Below are 15,564 nucleotides of genomic sequence, written 5' to 3'. Positions count from 1 at the left end.
TGTCACCTGAATTTTTAATCTTAGCCATTCTGACTGGTGTGAGATGGAATCTCAGGGTTGTTTTGATTTGCATTTCCCTGATGGCTAAGGATGTTGAACCCAATGCTTTTTCTGTGCTTCTCTCTCCCTACCATTATTAGCAGCTGTTCCCATTAACATTTCCCTTCATGACCTCCATGGAACCCTACCCACGAGGAAAGCACAGGACATTCCTCTCTTTGACCTACCCCCCCTTTGCCTTGTAGGGCCCTCCTCAAAACCCCATCTTACATGTGCCCGTGATATCACCATCACCAAATCAGTATGTGTTAACCCTCCTGCCCTCCTCTGGTGCAAAGGCACTACAGGTGCCTGTATTAACCCCCCTTTTCAAGGCTCCTGCACCCCCGTGATAATTGTCCCCCAGGTTTATCTCTACAAACATGAGGAACTCGACTTGTAGATGGGAGAAGGCCGAAAGAAGAGAGAGATCTTCATCCCTCTGCTCATTGAACTAGGCCTTGCCATCTCACTGGGTGCGACAGGAACCGCTGGAGCAGCCCTCGTCCAAACACAACATCTGGCCAGCGACTACCAAGACAAGCTTGACCAGGCAATGGCTTCCACTACAGACAGCCTTGAGTCTCTTCAATGCCAGATAACCTCCTTAGTAGGAGTTGCTCTTCGAAATCAGAGAGCCCAGGACTTACTGACTGCTGAACAGGGTGGGGGTTGGGGGCTTGCGTTTTGCTGGGGGAGAAATGTTGCTTTTATGTCAATGAATCTGGGCTGGTAGAACAAGATATACAAATGTTCAAAGAACTCCGGGGGAACCTCTGGGCACGCTATACTCCCAACACCCCTACCTCTTGACACTCTAACCCTTTGGTGGCCTGAGTGCTTCCTCTCCTTGGCCCCATACTAGCCATTGAAGCCTCGCTTCTCTTGGCACCCTGTCTCCTTCCATTTCTAAAGCAGCAGATGAGTAGCATTGCAAAAATCACTACCAATCAGGTCATGGTTTGGTATCAAGCTGTTCCCAACATAGGAGACAGTGATTCTGGTGACACCTCTCCCTTATAAAAAGGAAAAGAGGGAGTTGTGGGGTGGTGGGCTGTGTGCAGACAGCCTGGTCCCCGGTCGAGCCAAGGTCTGGAATCCCGGAGACCCTGTGGGCAGTGATTCCACCTGCATAGGACAGCAGGAGTTCAGCCATGCCTCCTGGGCACCTGGCTCCGGTCAGGTAGCTACAGCCTCCCACAGCCCCCCCTGCAGAGAGGTATGTGGCTACAAGAAGCCCTCCCACATGCAAATAAGGTTTCCCAAAACTCTCAGTCCAAGCCAATGAGAAGTACCAGCTGCCAAACCCCCGAATCATCCCCCAGAACTGTATATAAGTCCCATCCAGGGAATAAAAGGTGTGAGAGAACTACTCCATTGTCTGAGACCTTTGTCCTAAGAGCTGTAACACTTGTGCTCTCCCGAAGCACCGAGCACCACCTGAGGCCCTGCCACACTCCTTACTGGCTTCTCATCGGCCCAGCCTGACCCAACTCAGTGCAGGGTGGCACAGAATTGTGGCACCGCAGAAAAAGAGGTAGAACCGACCTGCACAGCCACAGGGGAAGCAGGGAAGCGACTTCCCCTCCCTGCCCGTATTCGCTTCACTTCGCAGGAACCCTCGAACCAGACCTGGCCAGAGATGTTCGTAGAAAAGCTCTGGTACCCAAGCCCACAGAAGAGGGTGTAGGAACTGGAGTTACTACAGGTATATATGAGTCATCATGGGATGCTGAGAATAAAGCAGCCAATGCTCTTAACTGCTGAAGCACCTCTCCAGCTTTATTTATTTATTTATTACCTATTGCAGGCAATTCTTTCTCTGAGAATTCACTAACCTTGTTTCTGTTTCTTCTACATAGATGGCATCCTTTATAAAGTCATTTATATTCATTCTGGTCTGGTCAGTTCCTTTATCCCTGCACCTTTGGTGGCATCATTCTCAGCATATCTGGTGGCATGGATGGAGACTTGTCCTTAGCAACAACAGGTCGTCCAAGAGGAAATCCACACATAATGTGAGAATTCCTTTTTCCCTTGCCTACCTTGGCCTGTCTTCACTCTGATACTATCTATGGTGGCTAAGCAATTGTCCACAGAAAACTGAAAAATGTCTGTTTGATGTGACTGTCCAGTCTACCAGTGTGGGACTCCTCAGTGTATAAACTACCCACTTCTTCTACCCACTGTGAAGAGCCTACTACTTTCTGTTGCTAACTGATAGATTCTGGCATAGACTGTGCCTTCATACAAGCTGGGGGCAAAAGAAAAAGCAGGGCTGCTTGCTATAGTTTCCCAGGGTAAGGGCCTATTATTCTTCCTTATAGTGTAGTTGGTGGCCCCAGCTTGTCTGAGGTGAATGTACATATACCGTGAGAATTTTATCTTTCCTTTCCTACTCTCTCCTATTCCTGCCCTGGAAACCTGGAAACACTGCTCTTCAGAGAGGGAAGGTCCACAGCATGTGAAGGGCAGTATTTCTATATGCTCTCTCCCTGCTCATAACTACAGTTTTGGTTTTGATGCTGAGTCCTTCTTCCCTCTTAAATTAGTTTTCATTTGTAAAGTTACCCTTTGCAGTGGCTCTGACCTGAATAACCGAACAGGTTTATCTTCACAGTGAAATCTGGTTCTACAGTTAAAGGTGAAGTTCGTTTTTTTTTTTTTTTCCTCCAGGAAGGCCATGATTAAGGCACTCCTGACAACATAGGAGGTCTGTTGCCCTAAGGGACACATTTTGTATAATAGGTCTCATATTCTCTATCCCTCTGGCTGTCTACTGGGAGGCATTATCAAAAATTCATCAAAGTTTGTACCACAGATTCTCAAAAATAATAGTAATATAGATTTTCCTTGGTAACAAAATTTGGCCGTTGTGCCCACTCCAATCGAGAATGCTGACTGCATCATAGCTATACCCTGTGATTAGATCTCAGACAATAATTTAGAAACATACTCAGAGATTCCTTACATCTAGTTTTCATAGCCTTGCCACAGAACTCTCAGCCATGAAAAGTATGTCCCATGATGGATTAGCTCAGCTCCTCTAACCTCATTCCCCAACAGCCATTCCTTTGTGTGCACACAAGCTGTTGCTCACGTATGGATTCCTCGTCAGCAGTCACCCTTCTTAACAACTTGGCTCCATCTCCTCTCCCACGGCTCTTCTTTTTGGCCTGCAAAACTTTTTCAAAAGTTTTCTATTTATTTTTTAATGAGTTTCTATTCGTTACTCAGATACACTTTTTCCCTTGCACATTTACTCTGGACCGTCATAAGGGGGGTTGGATTTAGGAAACTATTAGACACTAGTCCCTTTTCCTTATGAAAACACCAACTTCTTTTCTAAGGAGGATGATAGCACCATATGCATATGTGGCTCCTTCTCCTGTCCCAGACACAGGTCAAATGAAAGTCACTTAGCCAGGACTCATTAACCTTCATTACAGAATTAGGCAAGGTGTCCTTTGACCTAATCTGACCAGACATCTAAATCATCAGTATTACCTGCTAACTGTATAAGAAGTCCTGTATCTGGTCTTTATTCTATGCCTAATATTACCTGCTAACTGTATAGGAAGTCCTGTATCTGGTCTTTATTCTATGCCTAATATTACCTGCAAACTGTATAAGAAGTCCTGTATCTGGTCTTTATTCTCTGCCTAATATTACCTGCAAACTGTATAAGAAGTCCTGTATCTGGTCTTTATTCTATGCCTAATAAGGCTCAATCGTCATGCCTGAGGCAGAGTTCTACTGGTTCTATCAGACCACTAGCATAAGAAGCAATAAGGGAATGACTAATCAAATTCAGTGATTACCTGCACTGTGGGAATGAATGAGAGATAACATTGAGCATTACCCAAAACTCTGCTCTCTTTCAGTGTAGGCTAGTTTAAACCATAGAACCTTAGAGTACAGAGGAACAAGTCTTTGCCATGGTATTTATAAGCCAAACATCCCCAGATAGTACACAAAGACTTCAAAAACTAGACAAGGCATCTCAGACTCCTTTCTCTACTTTATTAAACACAAATTTCTTCTCCCCCCGCTCTTTCTCTTTTTCTCTCTTTCCCTCCCTCTCTCTTTCTCCCTCTCTCTCCCTCTCTTTATCTTTGAGAAATATCTTCTCTATCTTTCAGAAATATTTCTTGTGATTTTTTAATTTTTTGATGAATGCAGAAGGGACTTTTCTTTTTTTCCATTTTATTAACCACATTTTTAAATAATCTGAATACAATTTCCCTTCCCTCCCTCTACTCCTCTCAGTTCTTCCCTCCCTCCCCACCTCCAGATCCACTCCCTTCCTGTCTCTCATTAGAAAAGAACAGGCTTCTAAGAGATAACAAGCAAATAAAACAAAATAAACTATAGCAAGATAAAACAAAACTCATCTTATTGAAGTTGGACAAGCAGACAACAGAAAAGTGAAAGAGAAGGCATAAGAATCAGAGACCCACTCATTTACATATCCAGGAGTGCCATAAAAATACTAACTGAAACCTATAATATATACACAGAGGACCTGGTATATATACCTGTGCAGGCCCTGTGCTTGCTAATTCAGTCTTTGTGAGTTCATATAAGCTTTGCTCAGTTGTTTTAGGAGGCCTTGTTCTCCAGGTGTCCTGCATCCCCTCTGTCTTCCCCACTCCTGCCTCCTCTCCTTCAAGGTTCCCTGAGCAATAAGAGATTGATGGAGACTGAGTAAGGCACCAACCTATGAGTATAGCCAAATATCATTAGGAGTCATTTAATTGTTTCATTGTTGTTCAGTTAGTTACTGATTTGGTCTTTATTTTTTAATCTGCTTATTTTCTCTGCCATACACACCTGGCATCCATTTTTCTCCACTGCTATGGATGCTACCACGTCCATTCTCAGGGACAAAGGAGATCAGGGTACAGTGAGCACAGACAAGCTTAGCAGGTAAACTGATCAGGACTGAAAACTCCCAACTNCTTACGAGCCACGTGAGTGGCAGAAATCTCTGATGATCTCTCATTCGCAATGTACTGATCACTAGTCACATTNCAAACAGTATTGTGNGGTTTAATTGACCANCGTCTGGGCTTGCTAGTTTTATTTATAGCAACTTGACACAAACCTGAAGTCATTTGGCCTCGAGGAGGGAGCCTCAATTGAGAAAAATCTTTCCACAAGAATGGCCTGTGGGCAAGCCTGTGGAGCATTTTCTTAATTAGTGATCAATCGGGGAAGGCCCAAACCATCATGAGTGAGGCCATCCAGGGNTGGTNGTCCTGAGTTTTATAAGAAAGCAGGCTAAGCAAGCCATGATGAATAAGCTAGTAGGCAGCACCCTCCATGGCCTCTGCATCAGCTCCTGCCTCCAGGTTCCTGTCCTGTTTCAGTTCCTGTCCCGACTTCCTTTAATGATGAACTNTGATGTGGAANTGTAAGCCAAATAAACCCTTTCCTCCCCAACTTGCTTTTGGTCATGGTGTTTTATCACAGCAATAGAAACAATAAGACAAAGTTGTTAAAGCTCAATGNCATGCTGANCAGATAGAATTTANTTAATAGACTTTTTGGTTGGAAGACAATGTCAGCACATAATACTCTCTCAGATGGATTTTAGACCATTACTTTGCAATCAGAAAAGATGTGTTAAAATCTGAGCTTGTTGATAATTCTGTTTTCTAGGAAGATACAAGGTATCAGTCAGCATCTCTTGAATTACCCTGTGGGAAAATCCAAACTAGTTCCTCTGAACCTGGAGGCCACCTATATTGTCCCACAACTACCCTGTGACTCAGCTTCTACTAGATTTTTTTTAAAAAATCATTTTATTCATTTACATTTCAAATGATACCCCCTTCCTGGTTACCCCTCACAACCCCCCAGTCTATTCCCCCTCTCCCTCTCCCCTTTGCTTCTATGAAGGTGTTCCCCCACCCACTCACCCACTCACCCACTCCTCCCTCACTGCTCTAGCATTCCCCCACACTGGGGCATCTAGCCTCCACAGGACCAAGGGCCTCCCCTCTCATTGATGTCAGATAAGGTATTCCTCTCCTACATATGTATCTGGAGTCATGGATGCCTCTATGTGTACTCTTTGGTTGGTGGTTTAGTCCCTGGGAGCTCTGGGTGGTCCAGTTAGTTGATATTGTTGTTCATCCTATGGGGTTGCAAAACCCTTCAGTTCCTTCAGTCCTTCCCTTAACTCTTCCATTGGGGACCCCGTGCTCAGTCCAATGGTTGGCTGCGATCTGCATCTGTATTGGTCAGATGCTAGCAGAGCCTCTCAGGGGAGAGCCATACCAGATTCCTGTCAGCAAGCACTTCTTGGCATCATCAATAGTGTCTGGGTTTGGTGTCTGTGGATGGGATATATCCCCATGTGGGGCAGTCTCTGAATGGCCTTTCCTTCAGTCTCTTCCATTTTTTTGTCAGTCTTCCCTTGAACAGGAACATTTCTGTATTAAATACTTTGAGATGCATGGGTGGCCCCATCCCTCAACTGGGGGTCATGCCCATCTACTGGAGGTGGTCTCTACAGGTTCTCTCTCCCCTTTGTTGAATATTTCAGCTAAAGTCATCCCCATTGGGTCCTGGGAACATCTCAGTTCCTTGGCATCTGGGACTTTCTAGTGGCTACTCCCACTTCCCCATCCCCCACTGCTACATATTTCTATTCAATTTCCCCACCCTCTGTTCCTTCTCCTGTCCTTTCCAATACCTGATTCTGGCCCCCCTTTTTTTCCTTTCCCCTCCTCTCTCCCTCCCAGGTCCCTACCTCCCTCTACCTCTTGTGATTATTTTGTTCCCTATTTCAATCAGGAGTTCACAAAGCCATCAGGTTATAAATTACCACCAGAGCCAAGCACAATCTGAAAATTAGGGATAATTGGAAAAGAACAGTGTCCCCATTTCCTCCCTGAAGGTGAGCCAGCCTCCTCTCAAGGACCTCACACTCATGTCAAATGTGAGAATGGACAAATGTTCCAGACTGTCTTTACCACTAAAATTCTGGGCCCTTCTAGAAACCACTTCTCTTCCAACATCAAAGCCCATTAAGTAGGGATACTGTGTTTTGAACTTTGGACATATTTAATGATTTTTGAGACTCTAGAAGCATTTCTGACACCAAGTTCTTTTGTCTATGTAGTTTCCAATGAAAACTAGGAAATTAACTAACATTGGGGTCTAATTGGAGGCAGGTTGCTCACTTTGAATTTTTAATGTGTTACTGTGAAGGCTTGTGCCAAGCACCCTGAGGTTTATGTTCAGTAATGGTGAAAAAGAGAAATTTTTTCTATTTTTTATTGAAAATAGATTCTTCTTTCATACAATACTTACCACCATCAGATTACCCTTTCCCCACTCCTTCCAGGTCCACACATCTTCCCCCTCTTTTCAAAGGCTGTGCAGCTTACTCGAAGCTTTTAACCTCTAGAAGGCAATACTTAATTTTGACACCAGAGGGCGTGGGGAGACCAGGTTTCTGAAAGGTAGGTTTTTGGTTTTTCTGTTTTGTTTTGTTTTGTTTGTTTTGGGGTTTTGGGGGTGTTTTGTTTTGTTTGCTTTGCTTTTGGAAATGATTGTTTGGAAAGACAGCAGACTTTAATGATCCTCAAACTGCTTTGAAGAAGTGAGGGGCTACACTTTTTGCAAGCGAATTGGTAGAGCAAGTTTCTTGAAGCATAGGTTATTTCAATAGAAGCAGTCAAATTTTGCACTTTCAAAAAGAAAACCAGAGAACCAAATAACCCTATTAAAATGGGGAACAAAGCCAAACAGAGAATTCTCAACTGAGGAATACTGAATGGCCGAGAAGCACCTAAAGAAATGTACAGAGTCCTTAATCAACAGGGAAATGCAAATCAAAACAACCTTGAGATTTCACCTCACACCAGTCAGAATGGCTAAGATCAAAACTTCAGGTGACAGCAGATGCTGTCAAGGATGTGGAGAAAGAGGGACACTCCTCCATTGTTGGTGGGATTGCAAGCTGGTACAACCACTCTGGAAATCAGTTTGGTGGCTCCTCAGAAAATTGGATATAGTACTACCGGAGGACCCAGCAATACCTCTTCTGGGCATATACCCAGAAGATGTTCCAACTGGTAATAAAGACACATGCTCCACTATGTGCGTAGCAGCCTTATTTATAACAGCCAGAAGCTGGAAAGAACTCAGATGTCCAACAGAAGAATCTATACAGATAATGAGGTACATTTACACAATGGAGTACTACTACTCAGCAATAAAAAACAATGACTTCATGAAATTCACAGGCAAATAGATGGATCTAGACAATATCATCCTGAGTGAAGTAACACAGTCACAATAAACCACACACCATATATACTCAGTGATAAGTGGGTATTAGGCAAAAAGCGTGGAATACCCACAATAAAAGTCACTGACCACATGAAGCTCGAGAGGAAGGAAGACCAAAGAGTGAATGCTTCAGTCCTACTTAGAAGGGGAACAAAAAATCAAGGGATCTAGAGAGTGGAAGAAACTTGAGAGGAAGAGAAGAGGGGAAGGGGAAAAAGAGGGGAAGAATCAGGTATGGGAGGAGATGGAGATGTACAGAGGGTCAGAAAAATTGAACAGAGGTGTGAAGCAATGTCGGATGGGGAACTGGGGGTAGCAACCAGAAAGCCCCAGATGCCAGGAAAGCAAGAGACTCCCAGGATCCCATGGGGATGACATTAACTGAAATATTTAATAAAGTGGAGAGAGAACCTGTAGAGACCATATCCAGAGGTTAGGCAAGGCCCCTGGTTGAAGGATGGGGCCACCCTCCCATCTCAATATTTACCCATAAGCAATATTTACCTGTAATATTGCTCCTGTCTAAAGGAAATGCTGGGACAAAGTGTGGAGCAGAGACTGAAGGAAGGGCCATCCAGAGACTGCTCCATCTAGGATCCATCCCATATGCAGACACCAAACCCGGACACTATTTCGGATGCCAACAAGTGCTTGCTGACAAGAGCCTGATATAGCTGTCTCCCGAGAGGCTCTGCCAGTGCCTAAGAAGTAAAGAAGTGGATGCTCACAGCCAACCATTGGACTGAGCACTGGGTCCCCAATGGAGGAGTTAGGGGAAGGACTGAAGGAGCTAAAGGGGCCTTATCTGGCATCAATGGGAGGGAAGGCTCTTGGTCCTGTGAAGGCTTGATGCCCCAGTGTAGAGGAATGCTAGGGCAGTGAGGCGGGAGTGGGTAGGTGGGTGGGGGAACACCCTCATAGAAGCAAGGGGAGGGGGAATGGGATAGGAGGTTTGCAGAGGGGAAAGCAGGAAAGAGCAACCACAGGCTTTTCTACCCGGCCTCTTTGTTTCCAGAAATATGACTCTGAGACTTAATATTTCATGAATAATGACTAGGCCAAAAGCTTTGGCTTGTTCCTGAACTAGCTCATAACTCAATTATCCCATTTACAATATTCTAAGTCTTGTCATGTGGTCCTGCCATGTGGTTTGGCTACCTCCCCTCAGTTGCAACCATCCCCTTCAGCGTTCTGGGCAAATCTCCCGTGTCGGACTGTATCCCAAAATCCTACATCCTTCTGCTGGATGCCCCACCTTCTAATCCTGCCTCAGCTCATTGGCCATAGGCTTTTTATTGACAGGTGATGCCTAAGGTTCTCTCTACAATAGTGATCTCTTCCAACCATTTTCTTAAAAATAATATAATATTCTTCTTTATGGGTGAAGAATGTATTGTTGTATCTATATATCACATACTTTTATCCATTTGTTCATGGCAACCTCTGCTTTTGCATCTTAGTTATTGAAGTGGAAAGTTAAGGGTTCTTTGGAGAGGCAGTTGTGTTGGATGGTGTTTTGCTGGGGCAAACACATGAAGGAGTGTTTTCCTGAAGCAAACACAGGTGAAAGGCTAAGGCAGACTTGTGAAAGTACGTTTGGCTGAAGCAGGTGAGAGAATGTTTGGCTAAACCAAACATGTAAAAGGACAGATGGTGGAAGAGTCTTTGCTTACAACAGGCATGTATTGGCCCACCTTACACTGTGTACTTGAACTCAATTTGTCCGAACTTCATAGAGAGAAACACACCAAAAAACTTCTGGTGATGTGCTGCAGTTCCTTGCCACTTCTGAGGACTCAGGTTGATTGGAAGAGTGATGTCAGCTGAGACAGACAACGTGTTACGGCTAGACAGGTGTTGAAGCAAGACACATGGAGGACATGTGATGTTTGGAGGGTATAAACATGACTCAACGGGCAGTGAGTGAGGCTTGCTTATAGAGCTACCTGTGCAAAGCTTGTTGATTTTGCTGAGAGAGACACAGCAGAGAACTCCTGAAGTTCCCCCTGGTCCCTCCTGTTGACTAGCATGCCACAGCTGCTGATTCATGTTTGCTATCCTGACTCTACCGAACTGAAGTGCTAAAATATCTGTGACGTGTTTGAGACTGGATCAAGCTGCCTCTGCTGACCTGTGAACTGAGCTGCTGATTTCCAGACAATGCAGATGGGACTTCCTCCAAGTAACCTTTCTAAGCAGGCCCACTTCCCCGCCTCTCCAGCCCTCCCCCCCCCCCGTATACTTTCTTTTCCACTACCTCTGGTGGGTGGTGGACTACAAGGGAGGTTAAAGTATTTAAGAACCATCATTAAAAATAGCTTTAAAATTAGTTACAAGTTATTATGACTAATACTGCAATAATCTATGTGTGGGAATCTTTATTGTATTCTGAAGCTTATGCCTTCAGTTGCATACACGGGAATATGATGTCTGAGACATATGGAAGTTCTACTTTGCATTTTGAGGAACTTGCATACTGATTTTCTAAGCAGCGGGACTAATTTACATTGCTACCAACAATAGATCTGCTTTCTTCCTCTACAACAATTATCGCTTCATCACCGTTTTATTTTGTTTTGTTTTTCTTGGTGATGACTTTTTTTGAGTGATATGAGCTAGAATATATTCTGTTTGCATCATTCTATGACTATACATTTTTATTTACTTATTGACCATTTTGAGTAAAATTGCCATTTACTGATTGTATTATTATTTGGGTATTTCATTTTTGAACCATTTATTTATTATGTGTATTAATAACCCACCAAGTGGATTTCTGGTAAAAATTTTTCTCCAGTTCTTTCCCTTTACTCTGATGATTGTTTCCTTAGCTGTACAATTTTCAGTTCAGCAACCCCATTTGTCATTTACTACTGTTAGGTCCTGAGCATTTTAGACGTTGTTCATTCTATGTCTTCAAGAGTTTCTCTTATGTTTTCATCAAGTTGTTTATAAGTTCCACATCTTACATTAAGGCAATTGATTTATTTTAACTTATTTTTGAAGAGGGTAAGAAATAGACACTTCCCCTTTACTTCTGAATAGTGTTCATTCTAGGAATAGCTTCTCTGTGGGCTTTTTATTCCCTATCTGGGCTTTAAATACCTCACATTCCTCTTGCCTGAAAGATCCCGTCTGAATATTCTGCTGGAAGCCTTTTAAAAAGTGTTCGTGTGTGCATGTGTGCATGTGTATGTACACGCACACACACATTCACACCAGTTTTTTCTTGTTTACTTCAAAATTCTTTTTATTCATAAAGTATGAGTTTATAATAATATAGTAGGCAATCTTACATTCTTTTTTCTATTAAAAGATAAAAGTTGACATATAAAATAATGGGCTGTACTGTGAGGTTTGTGTTATATTCTTTGTGTTATTATTTAATTTTCTTATAATTGGCTGTATATATTTCTCCTCAGGTTCGCCATATGTCCTTATATAACCTTTTAGTCTTTGTTCTCCTTGATAACTTCTGAAACTCTCATGATGTTTTGTTGTTGTTGTTGTTGATTGGTGCTACATAAGTCACTTGGGCTATGTGTACTTTTATTTTTTAACTTTTTACTCCTTTGACACGGTCATTTCAAACACCTGTCTTTGAGCTCATTCATCCATGTTTTCTGTATGAGTGAGTCTGCCATCAGAGCTTCCATGGCTTTTAAAGTTTAGCCATTGTCTTTTACCACATCAACTGTTTCAGGTTTTATTTGTTTATTTTATAAAAGAGTTTCCATAGCATTTGTTCTTGTCATTTTCACATTTTTCTTATATATTATTAGTCTGATAGTATTCACTTTTTTGTCTATATTCTTTTGCATTTCTCCAGTCTTTCTTAAGGAACTATTTGCAATCCATTGCCAGATAGAGCCTCTTCAGGGTTAAGTACAGACGCTTTGTCCTGTCTGTTTCCTGGTGTTAGGATTGCCTGCTCATTCATGATCCCCATGGTCTTACCTTGGTTACTGCAAATGTAGAAAAGTGTGTACCTCTTCTAGTCTCTAGTGATAATTGCTTCCCCTTAAAGCAAGGCAGTTGTCAGAAGAGATTGTCCGACAAAAAGTTAAGGCCTACAACTTCAGTACTTCAGTGAACTGATTTAGGTTTTGGGTCACGATACAGTTAATTGTGGTATAGAGGTACACAGGAGCATCTAGAATTTGATTCTGATGGGATTAGCCTGTCACTAAAGGATGCTGGAGTGAGCATATTAGTGTTTGGGACAGAAGAAGGATGTAAAGCTCTATCCTGTCCTTCCCCAGTAGCCTGAGGATTTTCCCTACAGTTCTAGAGACTTCAGTCCAAGGCCAATCTGAATTCATGACTTCAACACAGAAAAGAATTTCAGGATAAGTCAGTTTATGAAGTAGAGTTAGTATTTGATAAAGATATTTTAATATAGGCCTTAAGCCTGGTCCATTTTTACTTTTACTTTTACCCGTGGGTCGCTTCCCCTCTGGCAAACCTCTAGCTTCAGAAATATTTACATTACAATTCATAACAGTAGCAAAATTACAGGTGTAAAGTAGCAACAAAATAATGTTATGGTTGTGGGTCACCACATTATGAGGAAGCATATTAAAGAGTCACAGCATTAGGAAGGTTGAGAACTACTGCTTTCACATAAAATATCCATATTAAAATGAATACTAGCTCTATGGTGACAGCAATGTTAATTGTGATAGAATCTTGCTCCTCAGCTAGCAAGAAGCCTTTACAAGAGTCCACAGGGAGGGGCAACTTTCTCTTGCAATGTCCCCGTAATTTCTCAAGAGTATATGCTTCATCTTCTAGAATGTGGGCCTGCGGGTAACAGCCTGGAGGCTGGCTTCAAGGCAGAAGGTTGGTAGCAAAAAAATGTTTAGGTTTAGGATCACGTGGGTCACGGGATTACTTTTGTACTGGGAGAATGTAGAACCAATGACCAGTTTGATGTTGGGTGAAGTCGGGAACTTGACTCTGTAGTCAGCTCGGCATCCCCAGGAGGTATTTTTCCTGCCGTCTGTTGTAAGGTAAGGAGCTTACTTCTGTTCTGCTTATGGAGGATATCTCTTTTTGTGGTCTGTAACATTAGGTTAGGGGAGGAGTTAAATAGGCAATGTGAACGTCTAATTTCTGCCTTTTAAATGGGACTTTCTTTTCTTTTTACCATGCACATCTGATATAATGTCTCACTTGTATTCCTTAGTTTTTCGTGAATAGAATTTGTTTGATTATCTGAATTTCTCTATAAAGTTCTATTAAGTTATATTGCTGAGATTATTTCCCTATTTTTTTTAGCAACAGTTTTTAAGAACCAGCAAAAAAGCCAATGGAGAGTTTGTTTATGTTTCCTTGTTTTAATCTATAAGCTCCAGCCCCTTATCCCACTGTGCAAGTGTCCAAGGCTGTACTAGAAAGAGCTGGTAGCCAGGGTGTTTTAGGACTTGAAATGCATTAATTACTCTTCCTTTCATAGTTCAACTTACTCAGGAAAGGTGGTTAAAGCAGAAAGAGGGTCTGAGGGCTTGGTCTGGAGCTAGGCCTGAGGTTTGCAGATTGTGAAGGGTTTGTGGAAAGGGAGGAAGGGGATAAAGGGAAGGGTGGCTCACACACTAATGGTAATTTTAGGATACCAAATTCTCCATGTTTTCCACAAGTGCTATGTCCCAGGTGTCATAAAGGAACCCAATGGGCTAATTAATTTAAATCTAAATTTGATAAAGATGGACAACCCCTCACCTTCATGTCCATGGCAACAGAAAACACACACATGCACACACACACACACACACATGCACACACACACAATTCTCTGATATATAAAAAGCAATTCTAAGAGGAAAAATTATAGCCCTATGTGCCTATTTTAAAAAATCAGACAGAACACAGATTGATGTCTTAATGAAACAACTCAAGGATTGGGAAAAACAAGAACAAAGCGAGAAAACATTCCTATCAACCTACCCACTCCCTCCTCACCACCCTAGCATTCCTCTACAATGCCTTCACAGGACGAAGGGCCTACCCTCCTATTTTTGTCAGACAAGGCCCCTTCAGTTCCTTCAGTCCTTCCCCTAACTCCTCCACTGGGGTCCCTGTGTTCAGTCCAATGGTTGACTGTGAGCATCCACCTCTGTACTTGTCAGTCTCTGGCAGAGCCTCTCAGGAGACAACTATAACAGGCTCCTGTTAGCAAGCACTTGTTGGCATCCATAATAGTGTCTGGGTTTGGTGACTGTATATGGGATGGATCCCGAGGTGGGACAGTCTCTGGATAGCATTTCCTTCAGACTCTGCTCTATACTTTGTCTCCATAGTTTTTCCTGTGAGTATTTTTTCCTCTTTTTAAGAAGGACCAAAGCATGCACACGTTGGTCTTCTTTCTTCTTGAGCTTCATGTGGTCTGTGAATTGTATCTTGGGTATTCCGAGCTTCTGGGCTAATATCCACTTATTAGTGAGTACATACCGTGTCTGTTCTTTTGTGATTGGGTTACCTCACTCAGGATGATATTTTCTAGTTCCATCCATTTGCCTAAGAATTTCACACACCAGCATGCAGAATCAACCATTTATCAAAAATGGTGTCCCCCAAACAAAGGCGTGCAAGCCTTTTATAGAAAACTAGGGGAACTTTAACTATGTTTAGGTAACTAAAACTTCATTGGCAGATGCCCAGGGAGTTACAGATGCCAGTTTCTGGGGAGGCTTTGAAGAAATTCCAGGGCCTGACTTGGCTATGATCTGATAGAGCCATCAATGATTAACAGCCCGTTGTCCAAATCTGCTTCCCCGGGAAACAAAAACTTTTCCATTTTCAAGGTTTATATTTCTTAGGGGACCTCCCAGATGTCACCCCCTTTTCTACCCTTTTCTCTCCTTTCTAGTGTTAGGGGTTGAAAGGGTAGAAAAAGGGTGGAGAAGGATAGAAGAAAAAAGAACCCCAAAACTAGCAAATACCAGCTATACTTCCTATTTCAATTATATAACTTTATTTTCATATTTAATTTTATTATTAATTTGTTATGACAATCAAACAAAGGACTTTGTGCATACTAAACACAATTATTCTCCTACTGAGTTATATTCCAAGCACTTGTTTCAGTCATTCTTATAAAACTTGTCAGATGGGTGTGGTGGCGCACGCCTTTAATCCCAGCACTCAGGAGGCAGAGGCAGGCAGATTTCTGAGTTCGAGGCCAACCTGGTCTACAGAGTGAGTTCCAGGACAGCCAGG

This window comes from Mus pahari, chromosome X, assembly GCF_900095145.1.
Source record: "Mus pahari chromosome X, PAHARI_EIJ_v1.1, whole genome shotgun sequence".
Classification (NCBI taxonomy): domain Eukaryota; kingdom Metazoa; phylum Chordata; class Mammalia; order Rodentia; family Muridae; genus Mus; species Mus pahari.
The sequence above is the reverse complement of the archived record's forward strand: the minus strand, read 5'-3'. Positions refer to the sequence as shown.